This window comes from Mus musculus, chromosome 15, assembly GCF_000001635.26.
Source record: "Mus musculus strain C57BL/6J chromosome 15, GRCm38.p6 C57BL/6J".
Taxonomy (NCBI): domain Eukaryota; kingdom Metazoa; phylum Chordata; class Mammalia; order Rodentia; family Muridae; genus Mus; species Mus musculus.
This window is the reverse complement of record NC_000081.6, coordinates 11,955,340-11,972,954: the sequence shown is the minus strand read 5'-3', so window position 1 is coordinate 11,972,954 and position 17,615 is coordinate 11,955,340. Positions and strand designations below refer to the sequence as shown.

The 17,615-nt window shown below is 44.4% G+C and overlaps 2 long non-coding RNA genes and 1 pseudogene across 3 annotated transcripts; 1 reads left to right on the top strand and 2 right to left on the bottom strand.

Annotated features, from left to right (window-relative positions):
• Window positions 1-2,871: 2,871 nt before the first annotated feature.
• On the bottom strand, window positions 2,872-5,893 carry 1700047G03Rik (RIKEN cDNA 1700047G03 gene). Its single transcript, NR_040447.1, has 3 exons — window positions 5,759-5,893; window positions 5,051-5,141; window positions 2,872-3,485 (listed from the first exon to the last, which is right to left on the bottom strand). It is a non-coding gene; the product is annotated as an RIKEN cDNA 1700047G03 gene (long non-coding RNA).
• Gm21997 (predicted gene 21997) lies at window positions 8,091-8,971 on the bottom strand (annotated as a pseudogene).
• Gm34618 lies at window positions 8,764-17,598 on the top strand. Of its 2 annotated transcripts, none has more exons than XR_383841.4 (3): window positions 8,764-9,228; window positions 16,393-16,702; window positions 17,278-17,598. It is a non-coding gene; the product is annotated as a predicted gene, 34618 (long non-coding RNA). The 2 variants fall into 2 exon arrangements; XR_875041.1 differs by lacking the exon at window positions 8,764-9,228 and adding an exon at window positions 14,587-14,608.
• Window positions 17,599-17,615: the final 17 nt, after the last annotated feature.

Genomic DNA, 17,615 nt, shown 5'->3' with positions numbered 1-17,615 from the left:
GTGCTGAGAGTTCAGGTTTGCCCTGCTATGTCTGGCTTCAATTTATGACTACTTTACGATGAGGTATACAGCTTGCGAGTAGCCAAATGGAAGGGTTGGCGGAGCATCTTTGTCTTCCCTGAGGGCTCTCGCTCCTGACACCATAGTATTCGCCAACACAGGTCTGGAAGTTCCCCCCATGTAGTACATTTCTGTGGAGTGCCTTAGTTCTTTCCCCTTTAAGGTGATTAGACACTCTGGCAAAAGCAACTTGAGGAAGAAAGGGTTTGTTTTAAGGTTACAGTTGGCAGAGTGTGTTCCTACCATGTTCAACCCGCAAGCTTGGTTGCAAGATTACCTGAGCAAACCAGGTGGAAGTCAGTGAATGTGGAAGTCTGAAATGTGGCCAGGGCAGATATACAGGCAGGAAATGGGACTCCTGGTCCCAAGCGCCAGTTGGAAGCCTTATTGCAGGAGGTGGTGGCACACTTGACTATTGGCAGGTTCCATTCTCCTCCCTGTCTGGTGCAGACGTCTTTGAGGAAGCGTCTGTTGAAAAAGGTCTTGATGATTTATAAAAGCATCAGGCCGAGGAACTACTGTTGCTGATCGTCAGGTGGACTCTTCAGAACTCGATTCTCTATTTGTGACTGGAAAATTTGGACTCTTCTTGCTTTTTTTTTTTTTTTTTTTTTTTTTTTGTAGCGCCAATAGATGTTTAAACATAGGTGTGGCCTATGAATGGCTGCCTAGGAAGCCAGACGTATCGTGAGCTATGAATTAATACTGTGTACAGGGAGTTTCTTGATGGCTTTGGATCACACACTCAAGAGAGCTCCGTGCAAGGAAATCTGGAAAGTTCGTGCTGTGTCACACTTGAGACAGCTCTACCGCAGCTCAAGGAGCACGCAAGCAACAGGGAGACGGTCCTGCAGCACCACCTGGTGGCTAGGAAGGGGATAGAACGGTGACCACACTGGTCAAACTGGTGAAATAGATGATTTCCAGTCAGCTCGGGACCAGAACAAAACACAGCACAGAACACAACAAATATTAGATGAAAAACAAATAAACAAACAAACAAAAAATAAAGACATAATTTTTATTATTAAACCTGTCAAACTTTAACACTTCAGTTAATATAACTTCAATAAAAAAAGACAAGGAGGGCTGGTGAGATGGCTCAGTGGTTAAGAGCACCCGACTGACTGCTCTTCCAAAGGTCCGGAGTTCAAATCCCAGCAACCACATGGTGGCTCACGACCATCCGTAATCTGAGATCTGACGCCCTCTTCTGGAGTGTCTGAAGACAGCTACAGTGTACTTACATATAACCAATAAATAAATCTTAAAAAAAAAAAAAAGACAAGGAAAAAGCTGACCAATTTGTTCATAAAACGGATGGGAAAGTTGGAGTGTAGTGGCCACATCTTCATTATAAACGCTCTGATGTGATTTTGAACAAATGCCATAAATATAAATATTGCTTTACAGTAACAAATGAACTTGTTTCTTTTTAAAATGTATCTAAGTTAGCTGAGTTTGGTGGCATATGGCTGTAGTCCCTGACATTTAGGAAGCTGAGGCAGTGGGACTTTGAGTTTGAGGTCAGCCTGGGTTACATAGTAAATTCCAGGCTAGCCTGAGCTACAAGAGGAAGACTGTCCAAAAAAAAAAAAAAAAAAAAAAAAAAAAAAAAGCAAACCTGGGGAAAAGATCCGTTATAAATTAAATTGATGACGTTTCCACCTATGGGGATAACGTATGTTTTAAAAAGCATGGCAAAGAAATTGGCTCACAGGGTAGATTTAGCACAAGCTGAAAACACTTTAAGGGCATCCTTAGCAAACAGAGTATTAATTTTAAAATTTTATGTAGAACGAACAAGTCAGGCTACATGCATTTTCATAAGTCATCTCTAATCTTGGATCAGCCAGCTTGAGTAACTTTTATCCAGAATACACTTGTCTCTCCTCAAGCTCTAACTTTGCAGGAGTCCTCTATCCCTGTTAGATTTTCAAGTGAGCGAGACTCAGATTATGTGGCGTTCATTTAGCTTTAGTGCGGTCACGGGGTAAACCACCCTACTACACTTCTCTAGCGAGGCTGGCTACTTCCCCAGCTCTGCTCCCCAGATACTTGCTGTTTGAGTCTTTCTAGGCTATTTCTGCTCCAGCTGTCTGTCCTGGCAGACCCTTTGACTCTGGCGCGTGTTCCTGGTCCATCGAGTCTAATGGAGCTCTCCTCCTCTCCCTTCTTCTTTCTCCTCTGTGCTCTCTCTCGCCCCCTTTCTCCTTCTCCTCTTGGTCCCTGCCTGTGATCCCTGCCTGGTAACTAAAACCCTGCCGCCTCCTACTCTCCCCAGGAATTTACCACTTTTATTTAACCTATAGATTTAAATTGGGGAACAAGGTTTACCCAACAAAGGCTGGCATATGTGGGAATTCTTGGGGCAGCCAGATCTTGGAGTACAGAATTTAGCATTTGAATGCACAGCAGCACCAGGCCACCCCCAACCGTTACTTGTGTTGGTTCTTAGATATTATTTGCCACTGAAAAATATGTTGTGTGGAACTCTTAAAATAATTGAAAATACTGAATAATTGAAAATACAGGAAGATAAGTGATGAAAAGATGAAGCTAGGGACACCAGGGGCTACACTTGTGAATTCTCAGCAACCTACTGACTAAACATGGGCTGGTTACAGAAGACACAAATAGACATGCTAACTTGGGTGAGGTTGGGGTGGTCGGGTGGGGTGGCCCAAGAAGATCCAACCCTACATGAAGAACTACAGGCTACTCTACGTTGCCGAGAGAAGGAAGAGCACGCCTGCTGGCTATCCAATACCGTGTGGTCAGCCCTGAAAAGCATATATACATGTAACATTATGCAGACAGAACAGGTTGTATTTGTATGTTTAGTAATATATATGCATAAACATATTTGCATGAAATGACAGTTAATAGAGGAAGGGGGACCATTTTCTTGAAAGTGAGCAAAGAGGGGTATATGGGAAGGCTCAGAGGGTGGAAAGGGAAGGGGGAAATGATGTGATTATAATCTCAAAAAAAATAATAAAAAATATAACTGCTGCTAGCTCACTCCCTTAAAATGTATGAAGACATCTAAGGGAAGAGTATTTAAGACACTCAACAGACCTTCCCGGTAACCACGCCCTCTCGGCCCACCACTGTCGCTGCTATGATCTGGTGCTGTGGCCTCACATGGGGAGTGAGTATTCTGGATTTCGAGGCTTTTATTCCATTCACAGGAGTTTCTCTGTATCAGTAAAACACTGTGAGGCTGACACTCCACGAAGAGGCAGTGATCATGTTGGCTCTCCAGATGGAATCCACAAAGAGACGGGCGTGAAGCAGCGCGGTTTTCAGGGGCTCAGAAAGCCTCATGTGAAAATTGTGCCGCTGATAGCTGGGGAATCAGGAAAGGCAGACGGACTCTATGACTTCGTTGTTTCCTCCTCATAGTCTGAGGTGAAATATGACTGGAAAGAAAAAAAATAGCTGATTAGACTGGGAAGTATCCTTCCGTGGGGGAGCTTATTAGAAATACAGATTTCAGGTCTCATCCTAGGCTTCCTCTGTCAACACGATCACCAGGTGATGTGGGAATGCCTTAAGGTTTGCCAGTGCTGTCTTGGAGAAAGTTGAGCAGACGGTTTAAGAGAGAGCTGCTGGGCCTGGAGAAACAGCCCAGAGGTTAAGAACACTGACTGCTCTTCCAGAGCTCCTGAGTTCAATTTCCAGCAACCGCACGGTGGCTCACAACCATCTGTAGTGGGACACACACCTCGTCTGGTGTGTCTGAAGACAGAGAGACAGCGTACTCACATACATAAAATCTTTATAAAAAAATGCAGCTGCTGTTGTACCGTGGGTGGCAGCTTCCTCTTTCAAAGCACGTTAAGTCCCAGCGGTACCCCGTGGTTGGATGGATGGATGGATGGATGGATGAGTAAATTGGTGTATACCCTGGCTTACTTATCCCCCCTTAGCGGGACTATGGACAGAGTGGTTTATACAAGGGATCTATCTAGTTCCTGGTCAGGTGAATGGACTCATAGTTCACCTTACTTCACTGTTGTGGCTAACTCCATGCACACCCTTTTTTTAATCAAAAAAAAAAAAAAAAAAAAAAAAAGGATGTTTGCTTGTTTGGTGTGTGTTCTTGATGCCCAAGAAGCCCCCCCCCCCCAAGAAAGTGTATTAACTCTCTTAGAACTGGAGTTATAGTTGGTCGTGAGCCATCATGTGGGTGCTGGGGACTGAACCCCAGTTGTCTGCAAGACAGCCTGTGCTCTAAATCACTGAGTAGTTTCTCTAGCCCCCTTCATGTGACCTTTATAAAGAACTGGCCATTTATTCTGCAAGATGTCAGTGTGTGTGTGTGTGTGTGTGTGTGTGTGTGTGTGTGTGTATACGAGATATGTTTCCTTGTCTAGCCTTGGAATTACAGAGATCCACCTGCCTCTGACTCCTGAGTGCTAGGATTAAAGGTGTCACCATGCCTGTCCCACACAATATCATTTTTATAGTGTGTCTTGGTTAGTTTCATGTCAACTTGACACAAGATAGAGTCATCTGAAAGGAGGGAACTCAATTGAGAAAATGCTTCTGTAACACCCAGCTGTATGGCATTTTCTTAGTGGTTTCTTGGGGAGGGCCTAGACCGTTGTGGGTGGTGCCATCCCTGGGCTGGTGTTCTGGGTTCTATAAGAAAGCTGGCTGAGCAAGCCATGGGAAGCAAACCAGTAAGCAGCCTCCCTCCATGGCGTCTGCATCAGCTCCTGCCTCCAGGATCCTGCTCTGGTTGTGTTCCTGTCTTGCATGCCTTTAGTGATGAACGGTGCTGTGTAAGTGGAATAAACCCTTTCCTCCCCAAGTTGCTTTGGTCATGGTATTTCATTACAGTACTAGTCACCCTGTGATATAGAGAATTGCGAATAAGATGATCTCATACCGTGTCCCTATTCTATCTGTGGCTTTCCTGCTGCTGTGATGAAATACCATGGCCGAGGCAATGTGTAGAAGGAAGTTTATTTGGACTTACAGTTTCTAGAGGGTTAGAGTCCATGCTGGAGGAGAGAGGCATGACGGCAAGCAACAGTCACAATTAGGAATGGACAGAAAGCCGAGGGAACCTGAAGCAAAAAGGAAAGAGAGGAAACTTGGCGTGGCTTAATTCTTTAAACTCTCAAAGCCCGCCCCCAGTGACGTACCTCCTTCAGCATGTGCACACCCCTTCCTAAGCCTCTCTTGCTGCACCACCAACCTGGGACCAAGTGTTTAACTACTCTACGCTATGGGACACATCTCATTCAAACCACTAAGGCTTTCTTGTCCATTTACCTAAATTGGTCCAGTGCTCTAGAGCAACGGTTCTCAACTTGTGGGTCGTGGCCCCTTTGGGGTTTGAGGGGTCACCTGAGAACATAGGAAAACACAGGCATTCACGGTTATGAAGTAGCCATGAAAATACCTTTATGGTTGGTGTCACCCCAAGAGGAGGAGCTGTTTTGAAGGGTGGCAGCGTTGTCAGGAAGGTTGAGAAACGCCGCCCTAGAGGACCTCAGGGAACACGTTCCTCCCTAGCAAGCAGGACACCATGTGCTGGTCAGCTTCCTATCCCTGTGACTAAATAGCTGAGACACGAACTTAAAGGGAGGAAAGGTTTCAGTCCACGGCTGGCTGGCTCCACTGCCTCTGAGCCCCGGGGCAAGGCATCGTGGTAGGAGGAAGTGGAGGGGCAGAGCATCACCTCTTGGCAGCCAGGAAGCAGGCAGAGAAGAAGGGATGAGAGATGAGATACATTCCTCAAACTCTTTGCCTCGGCGATCTTGTTCCAAGGTGGCTTCCTAACAGCCCATTCCATAGCGGTTAAAGCAGGAAGCATAGGGGTTAGATCGGAAGCAGGGGAAACTCTTTACTCTTGAAGCCTACCCTCCCACCAATGCCCCTCCCACTCATCAATACCCCCAGCTGCCAATACCCCCCACCTCAGTTACATGCCTCCTTCAGCGACACTACATTTACACATCATGAACAGCGACACCAACTGGGGCAGAATGACAGAGCCTGCGGGGGACATTCTCATTCAAACCAACACACGGGCTTTCCTTAACCTTCTCGTCCAAATTTTCTGCTTATATTTGTGGCCACCATTTTTCTTTTCCTGCCACTGCTGGGCACTCAGTATTAAAAACAGTTTAGAAATGGAATTTTCTTATGTGTTGGAAGAAGACCTTTTTTCCCTCGGTGCTCCCTCTACCTTTTTAACAAATTTCATTTTTAGTGGTAGTAGATGAACTGAAATAAATGCACAATTTAAACAAAATTATAGAAACTCGGTGTCATCAAATAGCCTAAGGTGTTCACTTTTTTGCCAGAAGGTGGCAGCAAAGCCACGGTCAGACCTTGGATAAAATTTTTTCATCACTCGTGGAAAAACCAAACCAAACTAAATGGAAAGCAAAACCAAGAACAAACTAGACAAACAATGGGGTACCACCTGCTTATTTTATTCATAGTTTCATAAGTCCTGTTTTAATAATTCAGCATTGCTTTTAGGCTCTAAAATAAGCCTAATCCTTACCTTCTAAACATGATAAAATGGTTGCTTATTATTTTGACTTTTCTTTTTTCTTTTGAGATAGGGTTTCTCTGTGGAGCCCTGGCTGTCCTAGAACTAGCTCTGTAGATCAGGCTGGGCTGGAGCTAAAGATCTGCTTGCCTCTGGTGCTGGGATCAAAGGTGTGTGCCACCCCTGCTCGGTGAGTCAGAGACTTTTTTGACTTATTATTATTTTTTAAGGCACCCAATGTGAACACTTTTCTCCACAGAAGTAATGTCATGGGTTGATATCCATACTCTTTTTTTAAAAAAAAATATTTTTAATCTATTTATTTTATGTATATATGAGTATACTGTAGCTGTACAGATGGTTGTGAGCCATCTTGTGGTTGCTGGGAATTGAATTCAGGACCTCTGCTTATTCTGGCCATGCTCACTCTAGCCCAAAGATTTATTTATTTATTATATATAAGTACACTGTAGCTTCAGGCACACCTGAAGAGGGCGTCAGATCTCATTATGGATGGTTGTGAGCCACCATGTGGTTGCTGTGATCTGAGCTCAGGACCTTTGGAAGAGCAGTCAGTGCTCTTATCCAGAGCCAGCTCACCAGCCCGACTTCAAAATTTTTTTTTTATTGTATTTGTTTAATGTGCACACACACATGTGCACATGAATGAGGGGGAAAGAGAGAGATAGAGATACAGAGATACAGAGAGTACACAAGCATGCCTGCCCATGTCGCAGCGAGCATGTGGAGGTCAGAGGACAACTTATGATGGTTCCCTTCTTCCACAATGCAGGTCTTGGCAAGTGCTGAGCCATGTCTCTGGTCCCATAAACAAAATGATCTTATTTAATTACTTTGTGTTTTGAGAGTTTATTTGGAGGGTCTATCAAGAGATGAAAGCTACTTGAATACCCTTGGCCCCCCTCTACTGGGGAAGGTCCAGCCAACAGAATGGCTTTGGAAGGGATACCAGCCTAGCCAGCCAGATAAGTCAAAGCGACTCTGGCAATCAACAGAGTGACAGATGCTACAGCCAGATCACTCTCCCATCCTATTTAATTACTTAGGAAACCCCCCCTCCCACAAGCTATGAACTGACGGTACACAACATTGGCCCAAGCATCTTTTTTTTTTTTTTTTTGGTTTTTCAAGACAGGATTTCTCTGTGTAGTCCTGGCTGTCCTGGAACTCAGTCTGTAGACCAGGCTGGCCTCAAACTCAGAAATCCGCCTGCCTCTGCCTCCCAAGTGCTGGGATTATGCATCCTAAATAATAGATTTGAAGTCGTTTTAGTTTCCTCTTTATGAGCTCTTTCAGCTGAGCAGTGGATTATAGACCACAAGGAGTCATGTTCAGCAAGATGCACTGTCAATCTGGTCATGTTTATAACTGTTCCTGGGAAAGTACTCTCAGTGCAGGCGAGAGCTCTTCTTTTCATGTGTCAGGTTAGCTGTCTTACAATGTCATCCTGCGAATGGCACACGGGGTTTCAAAGCCTGCCCGATGCCACTCCCGGCTCTGCTGATGCTGACACAGAACCCCAGCCCTTGCTGACACCACCGGTGTACTCACACTTCCTGTCCATCAACTCCTTCCACCGGGTCACCTTACTGTCTCTGCATAAGACAGCAAGGGTGCTAGCTGTGATAGACCAGGTTGTGTCTCCCTCCCTCCATGTAGCAACCTTGTGGTAACAGTGCCCATGTCCAGGTGAGTACATTACCATCCTAGGAGCAGCTGGCCATGGTGCTGGCTGGAAGACAAATATAGTGGGCCCAGGCCACACTGAACTCGGTGCTACGGGCCTCCTGCTTCTGCTCCCCCGTCTACTGCTTGCCCTCCTCTTACCATGGCACCAGACTCAGACTTCTTGATGTACTTGATTTCTGGCCCTTCAGCTGATCCACGAGGTCTTCAAGTACCAAGTATCCCACTTGACAGCACGATAGCGTGTAGTGTGAGCATGGCTGATCTGAACTTGCTACTGGCCTTCTGTAGTGTAGGTCAGCTGTGAGAGGGTCCAGCCTGGGCTCTCATGAGTCAGATTCAGACCACAGTATGTGTGGTAAGCCCAGCGCACAGAGGTCAATGAATGGTCATGTCCCGAGTGCCAGTTTCCTCTTTCCAGACGATGTTTCTGGCCACAGGAGCATGCGTGATTTCTGAGGATGATGAGTCATGGAATGGACCCAGACTATTTTATACACACATTTCTTATCACCCTTGGAACCGGCTTTGAGAATCAGCCCATACTTGGGCACACTGAAAAATTTGAGACCTATCTGAGGGGCAGGTTGCTAACTGGATGCCACTGGAATTGGAATCCATTTGGGCACGGTGCTGCAAGAGTCCGACAGCAGGAATCCTGTCCCCATGTGAGTTGCCCACATTGCTGGCACTGGAGTTGCCTTGGTGGACACTGGGCCTTTGATATGGCAGCTCCAAGTTGTTTCCCAACAACTCTCCTCCTGGCATCGGACTGACTGAGTCAAAGGCTCTAATAAGCTAAGCTTTTCTTCAACAGTACTTTCAACTTAATATACAATAGAAAATGGAATTAAAGCTCAACCAAAAACTTCACAGTGTTCTATGAATCCTCACAGTGGCGTGCCACTTGGTGTCAAATCATTCAACTTATTTTCTGAAAGGTAAGATACTAAGGTTAGTGATCGGAATGATATTGTTATTATTGATATGAGAAATATGGGGCTAAAGGGCTGAGAGAAACCTGAGCAAGTGCCCCCATTTTTCTCCTGTTCCAAGTTTCAGCAATGCTTTACCCCCTGCCAGCCACCCAGTGCAATGTCCTGTCCCTCCTTCCCTTCCTTTTTTCCTCCCTCCTTTCCTCCCTCCCTCCCTCCTCCTCTCTTCCTTCCTCCCCCCTCTCCTTTCTCCCTCTTCCTTCCTTCCTTTCCCTCTCTTCCTTCCTCCCCCCCCAACTCTTCCTTTTTCTTTACTGAGCTCATTATATACCAGGATCTGCTTGAGTTACTGGAATAACTGTGACTCAGACAAATAAAGATCCCGCTTCATATTCTAGAATACCTTATGGTGTGGTGCTACCTAGAAGAACCCTCTAAGATGGTAGAAATCAAGTTCAGGCCATAAACTCTGGGCGATAATGATGATTGTTTGCCGTGGTGTACAGTACAGTAGCCCTCAGTAAAGGGCTTCGGTTCATCTGACCGTTGGCAGGACTGGACTTGGAAGGTTTCTGCTAGCTTTAAAATTTTGTAACTCTGTTTCCACAGAATAAAATTCCACAAATTCCTCTGGCAATGGGGCTTCAATGCCCAGTGTCCCACTGGTTTTAGAGTCAGGACATTTCATGGAAACACTGAGAAAACAAGTCAGGGTCTATGGCACGATTTCCAGTAGGTGCAGAGGGTACCCGGCGCAAGGATGGATACCTCAAGTCTTAAGGATGCCTCTCCCCATAGGAATTCTCAGCTAAGCAGTGGGGATGTCTTGAGGGAAGGATAAACTTGCTCACAGTCAGACTCAGGAAATTGCACATGCTGGATGTCTGAGTTCCAGAGATGCCCGAGTGTTAGGATGGGAAGATGCAGCTCTCGGATTTACTTTGCAATTTGAGGTCCCAGTGGTTAGCTCAGAATCTATAACCTGCTCAGAACACTTTCATTACACTAATGTTGAACAAAATCTAATTTTATATTATTTTATAATACGATATTTTATAATACGATATTGACTTGGTTATGTCAATTATTGAATACTGAACTGAAAGTGAAAACCAAGAGTGGTCATATAAGCTGGGCGGTGGTGGTGTACGCCCCTAATCCCAGCACTTGGGAGGTAGAGGCAGGTGGATTTCTGAGTTCGAGGCCAGCCTGGTCTACAGAGTGAGTTCCAGGACAGCCAGGGCTACACAGAGAAATCCTGTCTCAAAAAACAAAGAACAAAAACAAAAACAAAACAAAACAAAAAACAAAAGCAAAAATAAAAATAAGAGTGGTCATATACTTGAAAAACACTTTCTATAAAATTCCCCTTTCCTCACCACTGGGAAGTTGAACTGATTACAAGTCGGACTGTGGAAGGCAACTAGCTGACTAAACCAGCTCACTGTGTGACGCTATCAGCTATATCCTCACATTTAAGTCCTTGGTTAGAATGCGATATTTACTTAGAAAGGTCTACGAGAAGTGGTTTAGATTGTATTTTAGAAGAAAGAGTGGACAGTAGAGAAAGTGCACTTTGGTAGAGGTATATGCAGCACCCAGCTTTGGGAACTCTCTAAAGCCTGTTTGGGTGGAGCCTGAAGCAATCTGCCTTTGATTATTTGTCCTTGCTAAGTGGGGTCTGAAGCAAATCTGCCTTTGATTATTTGTCCTTGCTAGTCACCATTGTGTCCGTGTCCGGTGAGATTATAAAACTGAAATATGTTGTTAAACATATGCAAATGCTGGCCCACACTCATTTTCCTTGAAATCAGAACAGGCATCTTGATTTGGACGGATTTTTCTGGGTGGCTTCTCCCATGCGTAGATACCTCCTCTGTTACTTTCGTGAAGAGACCAGGCCAAACAATTCAAAACCCACCACTCTTTTTCTCTTTAGCTCACAGTGACCAGTGACAATCACTAGGAAGTCATTTTCACACTACCATTGTAGAGAAGACACGATCAACAAGTCTTTAGACGAGTTCTCTAGGGTGGCTTACTTGTCTCCAACTCGTTTAAGACCCAGATTGACCTCTGTGGGAAAGCACAGGGGTTCTAGGGCATTTGATGCACACTCACTCCTCCCCTGAGAGGGTGAAATGCATCAGGAGGTGCCCCATGGGCCTTAGGAAGCGAGGATGCCCTTGAGAGAAAAGGACAAAGAACATGACTGTGTAGGAGAGAGAGGTTGACCTTGGTGCTTTTCTTAAAGAGAATACAGGGTCTGATTAGGACACACAGGAAAGGCAGGGACCCTACAGAAGCATCATAATCTCACTTGATTTGGGGCAGAATTATACAATAGAATGTTATGTTATTATTTTTAAGATTTTAATTTAGCCATTAAGTAGAAATGAATTGAAAAAAATCCTATCTTGTAGTTTAGTCACATCTTACATTCTTAGTTGTTACATATATTAATAGTCAAAGGTCTCATGAGAGAAACAGAGCTGATAGAATATATATATATGTGTGTTTGTGTGTATGTTTATATGTATGTGCATATGTATATATGTATATAATGTGTGTATATATATGTACACCTGTATATGCATGCATGTATACACGTATATGTGTGTATATATATACATATACACATTTGCACTTAAAGGGGATTTAGAGTGGCTTACAGGCTGTGGTCCACTAGTCCAATAATGGCCATCTCTCAGTGAGTAAATCCAAGAATCCTGTAGCTGTCCAGTCCACAACACTGGATGTCTCAGCAGGTCTTCAGTATATGTCATAATCCTGAAGAAGTAGGCTCTAATGCCAGTGAACTGAGACCGAGAGCAAACAGGCAAAGGACAGAAGCTTCGTGCTTCCGTGGGCTTTGCTGCAGGAAGGTGTGGCCCAGATTTAAGGCGGGTCTTCCGACCACAAATGATCCAGACTTAAGGTGAGTCATCCTACTTCAAATGATCCAAGAACTAAGAACTCCTCACAGCTATGCCTGGTGACTTTATCTTAGTGAATTCCAGATGTAGTCAAGTAGGCAAGCAGTAATAGGTATCACACTCAGGTGTGTTGCTATGTTAGATGATGAAGGGCTATATAGCAACTGCTTAACGTGCCATGGTGTTATTGTGCTCTGTGGATCAATTAGGTCCAGTTCAATCCACTGGTCTGACTTAACATGAGTTAGAGACAACTTTCAAATGATACAGAGCAGTTTAGAGGAAGTAGCTGCTGTAGAGCTGGGATGTAGCTCAGCTTTTAAGAGATTGCCAAGCATGCAGTAGGACCACATTAGACTCCCAGCTCTGCACAGACGGCATGGAGATATATGTATGTAATCTCAGCACTGGACAGATAGAGGCCAGAGGATCAGGTGTTCAGGGCTATGAACTGCTGCAGCGGACTCTGAGGCCACCCTGGTCTATATGAGATCCCGTTTCAAAATCAAACAAACAAACAAACAAACAAACAAACAAACTGAACAGAAAAGAAGGTACTTAACTTAATAATTCAGCACTGAGAAATTGCTATATTTTTACATTTATTAACTATTATTTTTATAGTTATTAAAATTTATTAAAAAGAACTTGCAAATAAAAACATCATGAACCAACATTAATCAGGTCCAAAGGCTATACATCTCAATGAACTTCTATTTAGTTTGTATCACTATATTGTATTTATTTGTTAGTTTGGGTAGCATAATAAAAATGGTGCATTTGCATTTTGAATTCCAGAATTATGTCTTAGTTATGACTCAGATGTTCTGCTGAACATTGTTGTTTTTTATGATTTTTTGACATGATGCCAAGAGCGTTGAGAAACTTGAGTCAAACTGAGGCAAACATCAGCACATTTCACCCAAGCGCAGAGGGAGCTTGCAGTGTTCAGCTGTTGCAACAGTCTGCATTTCTCATTTTTAAAAATTTCATTGCAATAGGCAACATTTATTGTGGGAATGTTGTGTGGCCTCAGCTAAGAACTCCCACGTTAGCTTACAGGGACAAATTCAATATTCTCATTCCTAACCATTACAAGGCTGAACATCAGGAACATCATTATCATTTTCTTCTGACCTGCTGCTCAAGTGGAAAATAATGACCAAGGGGCTAATATGTTCCAGGTAATATGTTAGGTGTTTGAGCCTCATTTCAGACTTCAAACAAATTAGCTTATGGAGCAATGTTGTAAAACACCACCAATGCATTTGCAGATACAAGAAATAAATTCTTTCTCAGAAAAGAAAATGCCATTAAACCACAAAGATACTGTCACTGTTTGATCATAGGGTCCCCCTCTCTCTGGAGATCTGCTGCACACTCTACTGTTCAAGCCATCACAGAACTAGTGGAGATGGACAGATGTTCAAAAGAAAGCTTTGTTTTATGTTTGCTTTCAGACAATGGTAGAAGAAGCCTGGGAGACAGACACACTCCCCAGTGCTACTTCAAACAATCAAACATCTGTCCTTATGCCTGAAGATACGTGTAGTACTCACCCCTCATCAAGAAAATGTCTCTTTGCAACAGGTTGGGACCATTACAGAAAACCACCATCAACCAAAATGCAGAACACATCTACAAAACACTCCCAACAGCCCAGCTTAGGGAACATTGCGGAAGACTGGATAGAAAGATTGTAAGAGCTGGAAGATCAGAGGGTTTGCTGTGAGATTATAACTCCTAGTAATATCAAAAACTATACCCATAGAGTCTCACCAACATGACCGTCAAAACATGAGATGAACAAGGATGATAGCAATGACCATGGCAAACTGGAGGGAGAGAAACCCAAGAAGCTCAACCCTATACAGGGAGCTATGTGCAATGGTGGAAGACAGGGATAGGGAAAGCTGGTCTTCCAGGGAAGAACACACCAACTGGTTGTCCAGTGCCAAATAGTCAGCCCTGGAAATGTACATACAATAGCATAATATGAACTGAACAGGCTATATTTAGAAATATGTTTGTATGTACATATGTGCATGTAATAATTAGTAAAGAATAGAGGCTATTAATTTGAAGAAGAGTGGAAAGGTGTGTATGAGAGGAGGGAGGAAAGGGAACAGAGAAATGTAATTATGTTACAATATCATAAAATGGGACTAAAACTCATTAAAAAGGTGGTTTATTTTTTATGATTTCAATTTGGAGTTGTCATGGTTTGAATATGCTTGGCCCAGGGAGTGGCATTATTTGGAGGTATGGCCTTGTTGCAGGTATGTCACTGTGGGCATGGGCTTTAAGACCCTCTCCTAGCTGCCCGGAAGCCAGTATTCTGCTAGCAGCCTTCAGATGAAGATGTAGAACTCTCAGCTCTTCCTGTGTCATGCTGGCCCAGATGCTGCCATATTCCCACCTTGATGATAATGGACTGAACCGCTGAACCTGTAAGCCAGACCCAATTAAATGTTGTCCTTTATAAGATTTACCTTGGTCATGGTGTCTGTTCACAGCAGTGAAACCCTAACTAACACAGAAGTAATCAGTCATGATGACAGCTACGAAAAAAAATCTCTTCAATCCAATGATGTCTTGAGTTCCTCTGTCATTCAGTCTACCATAGGTTCACCAAGGATCACATGTGTGCACAGCAGGGTACCACACAGGTCCTGAAGGATGGAGAAGTGGCAAGTGATGACCTTGCCTCATTCTATCATCTGAAGGTTTCCAGTCATGGCCATCAGTGGGTTGAGTCATTTTCTGAGGGATCATTGTAGGTGGTTTAGCCATAGCACATTATGGGAGAAGGATGGTTGTGTGATGTTAACAATTTGAGCTGACATTGGTTGTGTGTGCTTTAGAATATGAGTTCCTGGGCTAGTCACAGGCCTTTGAGGTAGGATGTGAATAGGAAAAATATGGCTGTACAAGTCCCTATGTCCAGTGAGAAGAGCCAGAAGGAAAATGTTGTGTTTAATGATTCGGTAAAGATAAGGAACAAATGCCTGCTTTCTGGTTAAACATAACCTACTTACAGGGAAACAGGGAGAGGCAGAAGTCTCTCTCTCTCTCTCCCTCTCTCTCTCTCTCTCTCTCTCTCTCTCTCTCTCTCTCTCTCTCTCTCTCTCTGTGTGTAGCCTATGCAAATGTGTGGGCCTGTGTACTGGAGGCTTTCCAGAGAGATCTCTGGCCCTACCCTGACGGTTCAGGCAGAGGGGAGAGAATGCAAGCAGGAAGGAGGAGTCGTCTATGTTGCCTCCAATGCTGCAGCTGGCTCCACCTCTGTCTCTGCAGTTGCTGTCTCAGTTACTCTACATCACCCTGTGCTGAATCTGGCCTGGCTGGGCCGAGGAGAGACTTCCTAGTCAGTGAGGAGTATGAGGGAGCTTCAGGTGGCACTTCAGGAGAGCAGACCTCTTCCCAAGCAGCAGTGTTACAGCTCCTATAACAGAGGCTCTCAGATGATGGAGTAGTTCTCACACACTTAATACAGTTTTGGGGTGGGTCAGGGTCTGACAGGAGGACATTCTCATTGGCTTGGTCTGAGACCTTGGAGATACCTTATCTGCATGTGGGAGGGTTTGGTGCTGCTCCTACGTGACTGATGGCCACAGACCTGTCTGCGGTGGGCTGGGTGGGAGGGCTGTAGGAGGCGGTAGCTATATGACAGGAGCCAGGAGCCCAAGGGGTGTGGCCAAACACCTCACCTGCTGGGTCACTGGGGTTTTAAGTTTGAGCTGGACCAGAGACCAGGTTGCCTATCACAGCTCACCACCCCCATGCAAATGCAGTGGAATCTTAAAAGCAAGTGGAATGGACTGGAAAAGGGAAAGCTGACCGAGTTGGGGAACTTAAAATAAATGAAACAGGCTCTACTATGGTCTAGATCTCTTGAAGGACTACGGGACTTCATCATGTTGAGAAATTAACTTCCATTCTCTCTCATACTCTCCAGGCTTTCTAATCCCTACAATTCCCCTTGGCTATTAACTTATTTCATCTTTCAGACCACCTGTGGAAACCACCTTCTCTCACCTAACATTCCCTTGAGTTCTGTGTCATCTGTTATATGACAGTGTCTAATGTAGTCAGTGGATGTCAGTAAGAGTCAAGGGGCTTACTCAATGAGCCTTTGGGTAGGGAGCTTCATGTTCCCGTTCATGGATTAACTCCCTTCTTGGTTGGCTTTATAAGCCCTTAAGACAGTCTTATAGCCTTCTCTCCATTTCAGGTGTGACGTCATTGCCAGGGTCTGTGATGACTGGCCTTCAGTGGCCTCTCGATGCAGCACATTGCCTCACACACCAAGAAGCCCCAGTTGCCCTTCAGGCCTGATTCAATGGTGTATAATGGTATCTAACTCTGGCCTGTTGCCCTCTGGACTCAGAACTTAAGTTGTGGCCAAAATCTTAGCTCTGAAGATGGAGACGGGGATCAGGTACCACACGGTCCCGAGTGCAGGAGCCAGTCTGAATGTGTCCTGTCACTTGATAGCAGACAGACACTCCTCATGAGCTACTCAGGACTCCAGGCGCCAGGAAGTAAGTTGAGGTCAGGGAGTTTGTTTTATCTACTGATTTGGAAAAATATTTAGCCTCCCTGGAACAGGGATGTACATTCCGTGAGCCTGAAGCCATGAAATTTGGCAAGTCCCGTATCAGATGCCTAATACTGTTATACAACACAGTCTAATTTAGATTGTAAGGCTGCCAGAGGGACCTAAGTCTCCTCCTAGGACCAAAAGTCCCCTTCTGACAATTCTTTGGGCCCAACAATCAATTACCATTATTAGTAATCATAAGAATGATACCCACGGCCCAGATTTGACCTAAAGGTGAATACAAACAACTTTGCATAATTAGACATTAGTATTTAGCCCAGAGGGACGTGAGGGTGACTTTTATAATGATTTGGCTGTTCTACAAATAAAAATGAATGGGCATGCAATATGAGTGAGTCCAAATTCTCCTAAACTACATGCTGTCTTTCTATTGGCTACTAGAAAGTAAAAGCGAACTTTCTTGATATCTTTTACCTAAGAGGCCTGTATATGTCTCAGATAATTTTTTCCAAACTGTTACAAAAAACATTTTAATTCTGCCACTTAAAATTTCAGGGTGTATGTGCATCTTGAAGGCAAGCTCTTGAAGCTATGACAGTAACACAGTTTGAGAACAACATAAAATGGAAACCAGCATGTTCAGCACCCGCCCTTCAAATGCTCAATGACAATCATGTATATTTGCCTGGGAACAGAGTTGCCAAAAGAGCACCTGTCATAGAGTCGAGCAGAACTGGCCTCAGCTTCAGCCCTGAAGGCTCTTGAGTTGTCTTCCCAGGGTGCTCCATCCACCTCAGCAAAGCATACTTGCTGGGAAGCTACCTGAGAAGAACTCGGAGAGTTTGCAAGAAGAAAGACAGCTTGCAGTTAAATATATTTGGAGTTGTTCTGTG